Here is a 13407-nt window from a genome sequence, read left to right as displayed (position 1 = left end):
CTAGCGGTAATTTTTCATTTAGTGAATATATTCAAAAAGCCTTCTACAACTTATCATTTCTGCTCTCTAAAAATATGAAGGGTGATCCCATATTCTACTGAATTGCATCCGAAAGATATTTGATCATTTTATTTGAAAAAAATATTTCTGAAGAGCAAATGTAATTCAATATGTTTTGAAAACAAAAATGCTCCTTCCTTTCCTAGATCTCTAATACAATTTACCAAAAACAGTAATACTTTACGGGTCAAGACGTTTACATATTTTTAGGATTGTTTTATGATTTTTGCCGAACGTCGGTATTGAATGATGAAGAAGTCATTAGAATTATGACAGAACGAAGTTCATTGGAACTATACGGATCATTCAGCAAATAAAACTTTTACCGAACGAATTACTGAATGTCCAGCTGTTTGAAAGTCAATAAAACTATACCGACATCCGAAAAAATAATTCGGTGTGTTCAGCTTTTAAGCATCGAGAAATTTTTCTCAAAATCTGTTCTGTACGTTCAAGTTATCAAAAAGTACCATGCGTACTTTAGAGCTCTAATGAAGTGAATATTTTCAGGTACTGTGGAACTTTTGATTGCTTGAAGACGACGCTGAAATTGTAATTTGATATTGATCTTACCAGTTTGAACATTCTTCACAGAATATGCAACATGAAATGACAGTCTCAATTCATTAGGGTAATTATCTTGAACATTGATATCTGATAGCCACTTACTGTGTGCGCATAGTCTAATCTAAATCATTAGAAAGAGAAATGCAAGGAAAATCTCTTAGATTGACTACACAAAGCATCTCGTTGCGCTCCAAACAATTTTTTCAACGATCTAGTATTCTTTCCTCCGACTCTTTTTCCTTATTTTTCTGATTACTTAACCTACAATCAATAGAATTCGATACACATTCGCTTTAGCCCAAAAAAGAAATATCACCAAAAATTAATGTGAAAATGTGAAACACTTCTGTTAAGCAAAAATTTATCAAATGCATAGATTGCAATCTCATCCTTTGAGTCAATTCTCTGAACAGAGAGCAGTTCCTTGCACAGCTTTAAGGCAGCGGGAAAGTTTTCTCAGAACTTGTTCTGTATGTTTAAGTTGCCAAAAAGTGCCACGCAAACTTTAGAGCTCTAATAAAGTGGATATTTTTCATGTACTGTGCACGAAAAATCTCTTAGCTTGACCTAAACGCTTCTACAGCACAAACTTTGCATTGATTTATTCAAAATTTACTGATTTGTTAGGCCGGGATGGCCAATATTTATCATTAATCACAATTCATCAACAGGTAAATGATATCAGAACTTTTTCTGCTGCCTACAGCGGTTTTCTAGAAAACAGTCATATGCATTCCGTCATTGAGTCATTTGTCAAGTTTTAATACCCAATTGAGCACGTGGCTCTAAATGATGCACGGGAAATCTCCACTACTAATCTTTGCGCGCCAAACGATTTTTTCAACGATCTAGTATTCTTTTCTTCGACGGTCAAACACTTATGCAACTCGTTGCGCGCCAAACATCAACCGTAGATCTAGCAAGCATTGACGACTTTTTCAGTGGAAAATTCCATTGTCCATACAAAATAACTTTAATGGTTTTTCCCACTTTTCCGGTTAGTTTTCCTAATTTTTTTGATGTACGAACCCGGTGGGGGTAAAAACTGATCAAACAAAAAAAAAGCATCTCAATCCGTCCATCCGTTCTTACGTGATGCGATTACAAAGAATGATCTCTGCATTTTTATATATATAGATTAAATTACCCACATTTTTTCTTTTATATGTATGCACCATAAGGCTTGTTCGCAACCCGATTTGGACTTCCCTAAATTTATTTATTTATTTATTTATTATTGTAATATCCATCGGATACGAAATCTACATGGATATGGGTGGAGAAAAACCCATATGAGTTGAACATAAAATATGTCATTCTCAAATGGGCGCAAAAACCACCATCTTTAAAAAAAACAACACATAATAATTATCACAATACATCTAAAACAAAATACACATAATATAATTAAAAACAAAAACTAATGACTAGAAAAAATATCAAAACACAGAAGATCGTTTAACTTTTCTTGCGAAGCGACTAGATGATTCACCAAGCTCAAAAAGATCTTCTACAGCAGTGAATGATCGAATGGCAGCGGTTATCGGTTCATTACATCCAAAACTAGTTCTATGAAATCTTTGCTGAAGTAGAGTGACATCCCGCAGGGCTCTGTTCGGTACTCGAAAATTAATTTCAACGGCTGGAAGCCCGATAGGTAAAGCCAAAATTTAGGTTGTGATGCCGGGGGTGTTATGAAAGGAACAGACAGATCACCAAAATCAATTTGGTTAGTACCACGATTCGCATCTGGACGAATTGCTTCACCATTTTCACCACGACGACGCTTCGCATTGTAAGTTATGTCTGGAAATACTTCATCAGCGCGTGAAATATTTCGCAGACTGATGAACGTATGTCTGTTCACAGACTAAAATAAATTTTTGGTGATACTACAAGCTTTCAGATCGAAGAAGGCGTCGAAAAAAGAGCACGTGCGAAAGGAATTGTGTGCGGCCGCAACGAAAATCCGAATCTGTCAGTAGGAAAACTTGCAAAAAAAGTTTGGTTCCTGATAACACGATCCTTAACGTTCTCAACTCTTTCAGTCCACGTTTGACAATAGCCGGGAAGGCTTGGAGTGGTTGAAAAACGGATCTCAGGAACCACCAGAAGGACGCGCATATGAAGCAAATATTGCAGAAGATACCAGATCTTTCGGTACGTACTGTGGGGCAGAAAAATAAAACTGTCTTCAACTTTCGTGCATACTTTCAAGCACCGGCTTCGTATGAAGCTCTTCGTATGTCATCCCTTAGTCACTTTTGTCACTGGCTGCCTGCGAACGAAACATGTAGTTTGTCTAGTGAATGGGTGACAAAAGTTACATCCATTCGCCATTTGCCGTCTGCTGCATAGCGTGTTCGCTTGAGTATATTGAATACCGATCAGCTGTTGATTCTCCAGTAATTAGCAAGCCAACTAGGAATTATCGGTGATAGATTTTTCGTACCTAATTTAAAGCGCTTGTATCTCGGTAATGTGTTGATGGATCTGCCACATTTAACTTGATTCGAAAGCATTACTTGAATATTGTAACTTAAAAATGAATTGATTTATCGGTTTGGTCGCTTGGGTGGCTTGCTAATGGATTCAGTTCAAAGTGGTGTTAAAAAGTTAATCATAGATACTTCTTTTTCATAAAAATGTGCGATTGACGATGATATATTAGTAACTGAAAATTCTAACTTCCTAAAATTAGCTTTAGTTCAATATCATTTAGTAGAAAAACCATGTCTTCTTCCATTGATATATATTTACGAAACCAATCAGTAGAAAAACTTACTTTCGTGGAGCATTATAATACATTTGTCTATGAAGCAAATAGTATATTAGGCATTATTATACGTTTCAGTCAGAAATTTCGAGACTGACACAATAAAATTATTACATACAACTTATGTCAGGCCAATTTTGGAATATTACTTCCGTACACGAAGAACTAGAGTTGGGCAAAACAGTTCATTTCAAAAAACCGTTCAGTGATGCCGAGTTCTATCAAAAGAACTAGTTTTCGAGAGCCGTTCGTTCGTTCTTTATAGTTCTTTAACTAAGGTTTCGTAGGCGGCCGAAAAAGATTGAGCGAGCAAATAAAAGTTGTCCATGACTTTGAGACTTTGAAGAAGTACCGTTCTCAGAAAAGAACTATTGGTCATTCATTCTTTCAAAAGAACTAGTTCTTCTGAACCGTTCGCGAACGAATTGCCTATCTACGAAGAACGCATCGAATCTATACAAAAACAATTTCTACTATATGCGTTTCGTAAACTAAGCTGGACTACATTTCCTCTTCCATCATATAAGGCGCGTTTTTTTCCTAAATTTGGAAAAATACGTTAGCTGGTTGTTCCACATTTATTTGCCTATTTTTCAAATTTATATGTGTCAATGAGAAAGTTGGAAAATTGCATTTTAATGTCATCATGATCGGTCGTGTATCGTACACAACCCTGTAATTTTTTCGTATTAAATAAAAATTTGTTCAAAAACCAAAAAAACGCCCTTAAATAAATTACGCAACAATTGATATAAAAAAAAGATATAATAGATGTAAAATAAGTTATACGGATTTATACAAATTTTTTCTCCTCTGCCACCACTTCGACACAAGATGGAATACGGAACTTCAATGCGCACGATCTGGCATCGCTGTATGTGAGATTTTGTGGTTGTTTTGCTTACCCAATGTTTGAACGATTGATTTCTAGCGCGTTGGGATTGGGAAGCATATTATTTTTTGTATCATTTCTATCTATTTTATATTTCAATCTCGAGTTAACTACAAAAATGTTGATTGTCGCAGAATTTTAATAATTTTTTTCTACTTGGTGGGCCTTTGAACAAATAATATATTTAAAATGGACATTCGACCAACAAAGTTTGGGATCCACTGCGTTAGACGCATGCGTCCCATAGGGACTATATGAAATTTTTTCCCTTTTTAACAAGGAATATATAATTATGTACTTAAGTTGTATGTAGTTAAGTTATTTTCAGTGGTTTCAACGTTTTAAAAAGGGTGATTTCGATGTCGAAGACAAACATGATGGTGGAAGAGAAAAAACCTTCAAAGATGAGCAACTAGAAGCTTGATGAAGATTCGTGTCAAACCCAAGAAGAGCTTGCCGAATCGTTGGGAGTGAGTCAGCAAGCCATTTCAAAACGTCTCAAGGCCCTGGACATGATTCAGAAAGAAGGAAACTAAGTGCCGCACGAGTTGAAACCGAGGGACATCGAGCGCCGTCTATTTGTATGTGAGCAACTGCTTCAAAGACTAAATCGTAAGGGGTTTTTACATCGAATCGTAACCGGTGTTGAAAAGTGGGTTCGATACGACAATCCTAAACGCAGAAAATCATGGAAAAGCCCGGCCATGCTACTTCGTCGAAGGCGAAACCGAATATTCACGGCGCCAAGGTTATGAATTGTATTTGGTGAGATCAGCTCGGTGTGATTTACGACGAGCTCTTAAAACCGGGTGAAACCATCACAGGAGATCGCGCTAAAAGAAAAGCGGCCACAATATCAAGAGCGATATGACAAAGTCATCCTTCAACACGACAATGCTCGGCCTCACGTCGCAAAAGAGGTCAAAAAGTACCTGGAAACGCTGAAATGGGAAGTCTTGCCCCACCCGCCGTATTCCCCAGATGTCGCCCCTTCTGACTTCCACCTATTCTGTTCGATGGCACACGGCCTGGCAGATCAACATTTTCAATCCTTCGAAGAGTTGGAAAAATAGATTGCTTCATGGATAGCGTCAAAAGAGGACTCCTTTTTGTCGAGCCGGGATCCGAAAATTGCCGGAAAGATGAGAGAAAGTTGTCGCTAGCGATGGACATTACGTTGAATAATACATCTGTAAGCACTTTTCTCAATAAAGCAAAGTTGTACACCTGATACATAATGAGTTTAGATGTTTTATATTCGATCAGGGCCCCTTGTGAACGCTGGGTACGGGCCTGGTTATGTTAGTTTTTTTCGTATTTACGTCATCCAGTTATGTCTATGACATTACCCACCCGTCTTCTTTTGTATTGGGCAATTTTAAATGTTACTTCAGTTATCGAACGTCCGAGAAGGATTGGGAGAACATCAGCCAATCATCATTGGGACCAACAGCACCAACAATCACATCGGATCATAAACTAATGATTTTCGCAAAGCTGATGGTTTGTGTGTTATTGCTCATAGCCTTAGTTCTTAGGCTACGTTTCAAAACAGATAGAAATAACAAACCTATGTAACGACCGGCAATTGGTGATAATTTTCGAATAACTCCGGCTCGACACAACATAACCCGCATAAAAACAAAGAACGCGCCGGCCGTTTGGCACAGACACACACACGGGACAGAACAATTTTGCCACTAAAGCATACCCTGGATTGCTGTAAAAAGTCTTGTAGTCACACTCATTAAATGATATTGCATCGTAAATCCCAGAAAGCTAGTCCGCTAGTCCGCATCATCATCTTAGCATCGTACAATCGCGGACGGGTGCGACCAATCCGTATGTTGGCACGTGATCCCACTCACTATCCAACGCATTGCAAAAAAAAAAACACAAACACAAATGCACCAAGAAAATTGAATCTCCCTTGTTTTGTGTGGTAGGTACAAAACAAATGTGCCAGCAAGCTGGAAGTGTACAACAAGTCATTAATTTGGACAGTGTTGCATCCATTAGAAAACCAACGTAACCCAACATATCGCGGTGGTACAGTGGAGGAAGTTCCATTGGGATCGGAGGGAATCGGGTTGAATGCGTTCCGCTCGGGAAGCCGTCACTCCGGTAATTATTTACTGCCTTTGTGTTGTGTGTGTTCTTTTTTTTTTGACGACACGATGTTGCGAATGTTTTCCCTTGTAATGTGACCATTACATGTCCCCGATAGACGAGGATGCAGGAACCATGACAGACGACCGGAAGAAATCGTTTGGCACGCGTGTTTCCAGTATGGTCATGAACACGCGATACTTTTGAGGGATTTCGCGACCTTCGGTCTTTTTTTGTTACCGACCGGCGGCGTTCTTATCACGCGGGGTACCATCAGTAAGCTTAGGATAATCTGAACGTATGTGTATTTTCGATTCACAGCCAGCTTAGATTTGTTCGTTCGTTTCCCGGTGGATGTCTGTTTTTTGTTTTTTGTTTGCCTATGTCAGTTGTTCCGTTCAAACTCATTTACTTCGCTGGAGTTCTTTTGTTATGTAAATCATCGGACTCATTACTGCTGTTGTTACCGGGAACGTAATTCAATCGGTGGACGGGAAGAGATACGCCAGTGGAGGAAGGCAGGAAGAGGAAGCAGCCAAAGCAATTTGCTCAGCATATGTGTGCCCTAGCCAGGCTAGTCTGAAACAGATTTTTCGTTGAACAAACCGAACCCGGTTTGCGTTCGGAATGATTTAAACAAACAAACTGTTGGTTGGCTACTCAGGCTAGCTCATCCGACAGCCCTTTTTCTTCAAGTACCTTCTCGATCGGATTCGGAAAGCATCTGCTGCCGGTCGGAGAACAGGACTGTTTACAACACATGGTCGAAATGTGTGTTTACTGATTTGAAAATAAGCCCTGAAAACATTATGGAAAACAGTTCGGTCTCGCTTTTGGAGCGACACTTCAACGCTCCTCACTTGAACATTTGTACAGTCATAATACTCGCTTTGGCGACATGATGGGGTTGAAGACGAGTCATCGCGCCAAACTGATCTCATCGCGCTAGACGTGACGTGCTGAATCCGATGACACCATTTAAACACAAAAATTAGCAATAAAAAAAACAAGTTTAATGGAAACTCGCCATTCACTGTGGGACAAATGTTACTTTTTTCTTGATTTGTGATTAACTAAGTTGGATGTTTAGCAGAAAGGTGCACTGGCGAAGATTGGTAGTCATGTGCTGCATTTAGAACTAAACAATCAAACCAAGGGGTCCAAACTACACATTTCAGCAGGAAAGTCACGATTGTAATGTAGAAACGTGTTTCAATCCTATGTAATGATGCCTTTCTCATATTAGTCATAACATCATAAATATTACTGTGGAATTCGCAAAAAAACAACTGTTCATTGAATAGAAATCCTGTTTAGTCTGTAGTTCCGGAACCGGAAGTAGTATTCACAACACATTCAAGAATTCCGTATGAAACTGTAAGACTTTTCCTTTGAACCTATAAGTTTGTGAATTTGGTCATCTTGAAAAAAAAATGAGTGAGGTCCTTTTTTCCGTTTTTAATCACTATTTCCAATCCTTCCGAAACCGGATTCAGATGACCGGAATAGCCGCAGTTGGTTCGTTTGCCAGCAACAAATAATGCTTGAACTTGCACGACTTCGTTTTTGGAGACAATCTTGCCGGTATAGTTCCGATGTCATTGTCTTATTTGTAACGAAAACTTTCGTTTTTTTGCCACAGCTGCAAATGCTCTGTCGAATCATAAATTTCCTTGCAAATTTGTCGGCAAAAACAAATTTTAATTTGGCTGGAACATCCCCCCGAGCCGTTGCCAAGTAAAATTTTTGACCTGGGATTTGCCCGAAGTCAGCCTTGACATAGGTGTCATCGTCCATCAGAAGACACCCGTCGAACTTGGTCAGCACCTGGTCATACAGTTTCCGAGTATGAATTTTGACCACACTATTCTGTTTTATGGTCCGATTTGGGTGTTTGCTAGCTCGATACGACTTGATTCCTTCCCGGAGTCGAGTTCTCCTCACGGTACTATGGGCAGCACCGAATTTTCTGGCCAAATCACGGTCCGACAGATAAGAATTCCTCTTAATCGTCTTCCAAGTCTTACCACGCAATTTCCGGTCGACAGTTCGACTCCGACAATTGGCTTGAGGCTTCCGAATCGTCGTCAATGTTTCCTTATACCGTTTGATAACGCGTCATAGATGCAGACCACAATGGATTTTCCAAATAACTGTGCACATTTTTTCCCTTCTTTCGGCTTCCATGTTGATTGTTTACAAACTACAGTCGATTTGCGGAATGCCAAAAATCATACGTGAAGCTGACAAAATTCCCGACACGTGAGCGACAAGAACTTCCAAATCCGTCCACCAGGAGCGCTACAATATTAGCAAAAGTTTGTTCCAATTCTAAATGAAGCAAGCTTTATGATTTACAAATTGGAACAGTTTTGAACCTAGTTAAATATGGACTTACTATCTCATGCTCTATTTAGATTATACCAATTGAACGAATCTATTTTTTTTTCATAGGTGAATCAAGCTAAGCAGCAATAATCAGCAGCATAAAACATGTAGTAGGATCATTATTATTATTACTATTATTATTATTATTTTTATAATCGACATCACTACACCATTGGCACGGTATTACGAAATACATAATTTGTATTTGATATTACTGCACTACCGGCTGTGAAAATTGCATACTTTTACAAAAATAAATTTCAATTCTTTCGGTCGCACTTATCTATCATAAAATAGCAAAAAAATTTATCAACCGCAGCACCGTCTGTTACCAATATCACACACTAATATCAGACAGCCGGAACCGTTTCGTTTTATTTATAGCGAGTACGAAATAGAACAAAATACGCATCGTTCGTGTCGTGTTTTCTTCTTCCACATTGCACGTACCAGTGTTGTATATATTGTCATTCTATATGACGGTTTGAAAACTTTGACTTCGTCCTGTAACTGCGGAACCGGAAGTCGGATCCGGATGTAATTTCACAGTAGCTTTTGAGACAATGTGAGCTTTAATTTAAACCAAGATTTGTAAAAATAGGTTCAAGCATCGCTGAGAAATCGAAGTGAGTTCTATTTTTGGAGTTTTTCTTCACTACTTTCGGTGCTTCCGGAACAGTGAAATGGGAAACCAGTAGTGCAGAATTAAGTTTATATGTCCACAAACTAATAAGTTCAGTAAACTAGACAGTTTTATGAGATTTATACCTGTTTTTGACCATCGTTTGTAAAAACATACTCATGAAATTGGTAATTTTCCACTTATCATAAATTATTATGCTGTTTGGAAAGACCTTTAATTTGAATCTTAGTTTGTGAAAATCGGTTAAGCCGTTTGCGAGATAATTGAGTGCACATTTAATCTCTAATTTTCATGTATTACCCTGTAACTCTGGAACCGGAAGTCGGATGTTCAATAGCAGGCTATGGGACCATGAGACCTTTCATTTGAATCTAAGTTTATGAAAATCGGTTCAGCCATCTCCGAGAAAAGTGAGTGAATATTTTTGTTACATACACATACATACATACACACATACACGCACACACACATACATACTCGGACACATACAGACATTTGCTCAGTTTATCTCAAATTGTTGAAAATTTAATCATAAATTGCTGATCATATTTTTGACGACAGGATGAAAGATTAAGTTCTACTCATTCTTCCACAGGGTCAATATTGAAAAGGCGCTTCTGTGTAAAGCAAGACGTATTCACGTCAAAATATTTCGAAGTAGTTAATAAAGTTTGTTAATGCAGTGAAACTGTGTGGCAATGTTGAACACGATTGATTAAAATCTTACAAAAAACTTAAAGTAATTGTTCACTGATTTATTTACTTGCATTTTGTGTCATTCTAACAATTTTTTTTATTTCTTCTTTCAGGTTAGTGATCATTGGGCTTAGTATCTTGTAAGTATGGAAATCTAGCTGAATTGACTTAAATTTTATGCTAAATTTTGACAAACTACACACGCATTTCGATACAATCTCCATGGATACTCCCTGCGCTGCATTAAATATGACTTAAAATTCGCCAGATCAGAACCTTGCATCAACCAAACCCGCAAATGATTTTGAATAAGCTCTCCTTAGCAAGTTTCTATATCAAGTCACATAATTTTTTTCTTTTTACGATACGGGCAACTTTGTATAACGTAACCAACCTGCAAACCTGCTAGGAGTGTCTTCTACCAACTCGCCTTTGCCAATTTTGGGTGGGCGTACGCATCACTACTTCACGAGTCTTGAGTCTCGTGTAATAAATTGTTTCCGTAATCATCTTAATGTCAGTGCACTCTCGGAGGTGTGCTGCGCCGATCGGGAACCGGTTCCAAAAAAAAAGATACGTAAATAATTTGACGAGAATTGTCTTCCAACGGCATGGTCGCTCTTCAAACGGCTTAGCCCCGGCAATCATATTAGCCTGCGATCACGCTGATGACTCCATTTAATTTGTAAATTCATTCCGTCCGAAAAGGGTCTCTCCCTTTCATCCGGCTAATTGGTTTCGAGTTCGTGACAGATCGATTCACGTCCAATCAAAAGACTTAATTCGTTCTGTTCGGCGAAGAGATCATCGGTCCATCGGCGAGAATCGGTTCCAATTTCCGCTTTCCTTTTCGGGTGCGCGCACATCCGAACGAGGGACACTTTTCCAGTGCCTTTGCTCCGAAACCGAATTCCTTCAAGTCACCGAATCGAATCGGAACATCGCGCTTGCTTGCATGGAACTTCAATCCGGCGGCGAATTTTCACTCGCGCTAATCTCCAATTCATCGGAGTTCGGATTAAGACAGTTTTAATCATGTTTTTTCCCTCTTTTCTTCGGATGATGTTAATTTTAAGCGGGTAAGTGTTCCTCACTGCGGAGCTCGAGTTCGTTTCGTTCATACAGCAAACACCAGCCCTACCGATTTCTACTGGCATTGAATGAAAACCGCTTCCGTCGCCGCCGCCGCACCGTCGCCTTCTCTTCATAGGATAGGCAACCAGCCAGTCTCAGTCAGTCAGTCAGTCACATCCAGTCCCTGCAAACTGCTCTGCTGAGTCGCATCCAATCCATTGGACGGCACGAAAGAGAAATTGGTACACCCGACAGCCAGCCCGGCCGCAACCGACAGAATGAGTGGTTGGGAAATTGAAATCTAAATTAGAGGGTTTCTTTCTAGTTAAAACAACAATTAAGTGCAACTGTTTATGCAGTATGAAGCTGAGGCTGCTGCATTTCATCAGGCGGATGGGTTTTTGTGTCGTTTAATTGAAGTAGCATCAGTACAGTATGCCGTTTTCGAGCGGGGCCGAGCCGGTTTTAGAGCGGTTAAATTTGTGTTAGAACTTGATATTGTTGTGGGAAAATACATTCCATCGGAAGCATCTGAGCACTTTGGGTAAAAAAAATAATGATTTCACTTGAAAATCTTAACTTTGACAAGCAATTCTAGAAAATCAATGTTTCTGGAATGATTACTAGAACTACTGTCATTTCTAGAAATTAAAGAAATGGATAATTCTCTTTCTCTTCGGCGTTTCGTGTTTAACTTAATTTACTTATTGGTCGGTTTCAAATAAGGACAAAACAAGTAACAGTTGATCAACTACACAAAACGACAGCAGCGACAAAACAATGGATGAAAACAAAGTCTGTTAACCGAGCACTCCTCATATACAAGATCTGAGCAGATTCTTTATGAAACAATCCAATCCAACAGGCTCATATTCGTTTCTTTTTACTGTCTCATTCGTAAATGATCGCATCCAAAACAAACGAAGATAGGTGAAGCAGTTTCGTTTCTCATTCAAACAAAAGAGAGTCAATCAATGCCAACGTCACTCATTCCCCTATGACAAGAGGAAGCCAAAATAACGTCAGCAGGGTGATTCAATCGAATTTCAATTCTCATGCATTTATCGATATTTGGAAAATCTGTGACGTTTGGTTATAAAGAGTGTTTAAAATATGATAAATCTAAGTAATTACACCCCCCTGTTCGGAAACAAAAACTACTATAGATACGAGCACCAACCTGTAAAATCATTGAATATTGTTTTCTGTCATTATCGATTTTCGAAACTTCAGTTGAATATCAACACTTCCACAGTATACGATTATCATTAGAAAGCTGAAAATGACTGGAAGAGTAAATGAAAGAAAGAACTTTTTTTTTAACTACTATTCCGCTTATGTCGTTTACTGGATACGGATTTCGTTCTCATAATTTGCAAGCGGAGCTGGGAGTGGCATTTATTTCTGATAATTACTTCTATTAGCTAAGGATCTGAGAGCGTTTCTAAAAAAGGATTAAACTTCGTACAGAATTTTACAACCGGCAACTAGGGTAACGGTTCCCTATTCCATCTGAGCTCCCATTTCCATCTCATCCCTTCACCTCATTACTTTGAACATGAATAATATTTTACAACCTACCTGATGCAAACTGTGAAATGTTTTAAAATGATTTTAAAAGCTATTGTCACACTTTCCTATTAAAAGAAATGGTTTTAAATTCTTCGGTGATCGTTATTTTTATTTAAATTAAACTCAGTTTTCAATTTAGAACACATTTTCGTCCCAAGATTTACAGTTCGTCATGTTTCTGAATATCTACTAATCGATTCGTCTCAAAACATGATCACTATTTCGCACAATTACACTACCATTGAATGCTGGATGACTTCATAATTAGTAATGTTTACTTGTCACTTGTTTAATTAACGATTTAAAACTTCAAAAATTACCCGACAAGTAATAAAAGAATCCTAAAATATGAGATGAAAGTTTTTCACTTAGTTCACTTGATTGCGCTTTGTTTTCATCTCATTTGGTTTCGCAAAGTTGCCAAGTTATCTCATAATGTTCCAAACAAAAATTGTTTTTCTTCTTCAAATTATCATCAAAAAGTATGTTTTTGGTATCCGTGACATTAGTTTAATTATATTATTGATATTAATATTTCAATAAAACTGTTTCAGCTTCGAATATTACCAGAAAGAGCGTGTTAAATATTAATGAAATAATAATTGTGGCAAATCTAGTAGCACTGGTTTC

General features: G+C 38.2%; 1 protein-coding gene across 7 annotated transcripts in view; it reads left to right on the top strand.

The window, feature by feature from the left end:
* Nucleotides 1-13407, top strand: part of LOC131427270 (spectrin beta chain, non-erythrocytic 5) — a 335003-nt gene that overhangs the window by 197877 nt on the left and 123719 nt on the right. The gene's annotated exons all lie outside the window — the stretch shown is intronic.

This window comes from Malaya genurostris, chromosome 2, assembly GCF_030247185.1.
Source record: "Malaya genurostris strain Urasoe2022 chromosome 2, Malgen_1.1, whole genome shotgun sequence".
Taxonomy (NCBI): domain Eukaryota; kingdom Metazoa; phylum Arthropoda; class Insecta; order Diptera; family Culicidae; genus Malaya; species Malaya genurostris.
The sequence above is the reverse complement of the archived record's forward strand: the minus strand, read 5'-3'. Positions and strand labels throughout refer to the sequence as shown.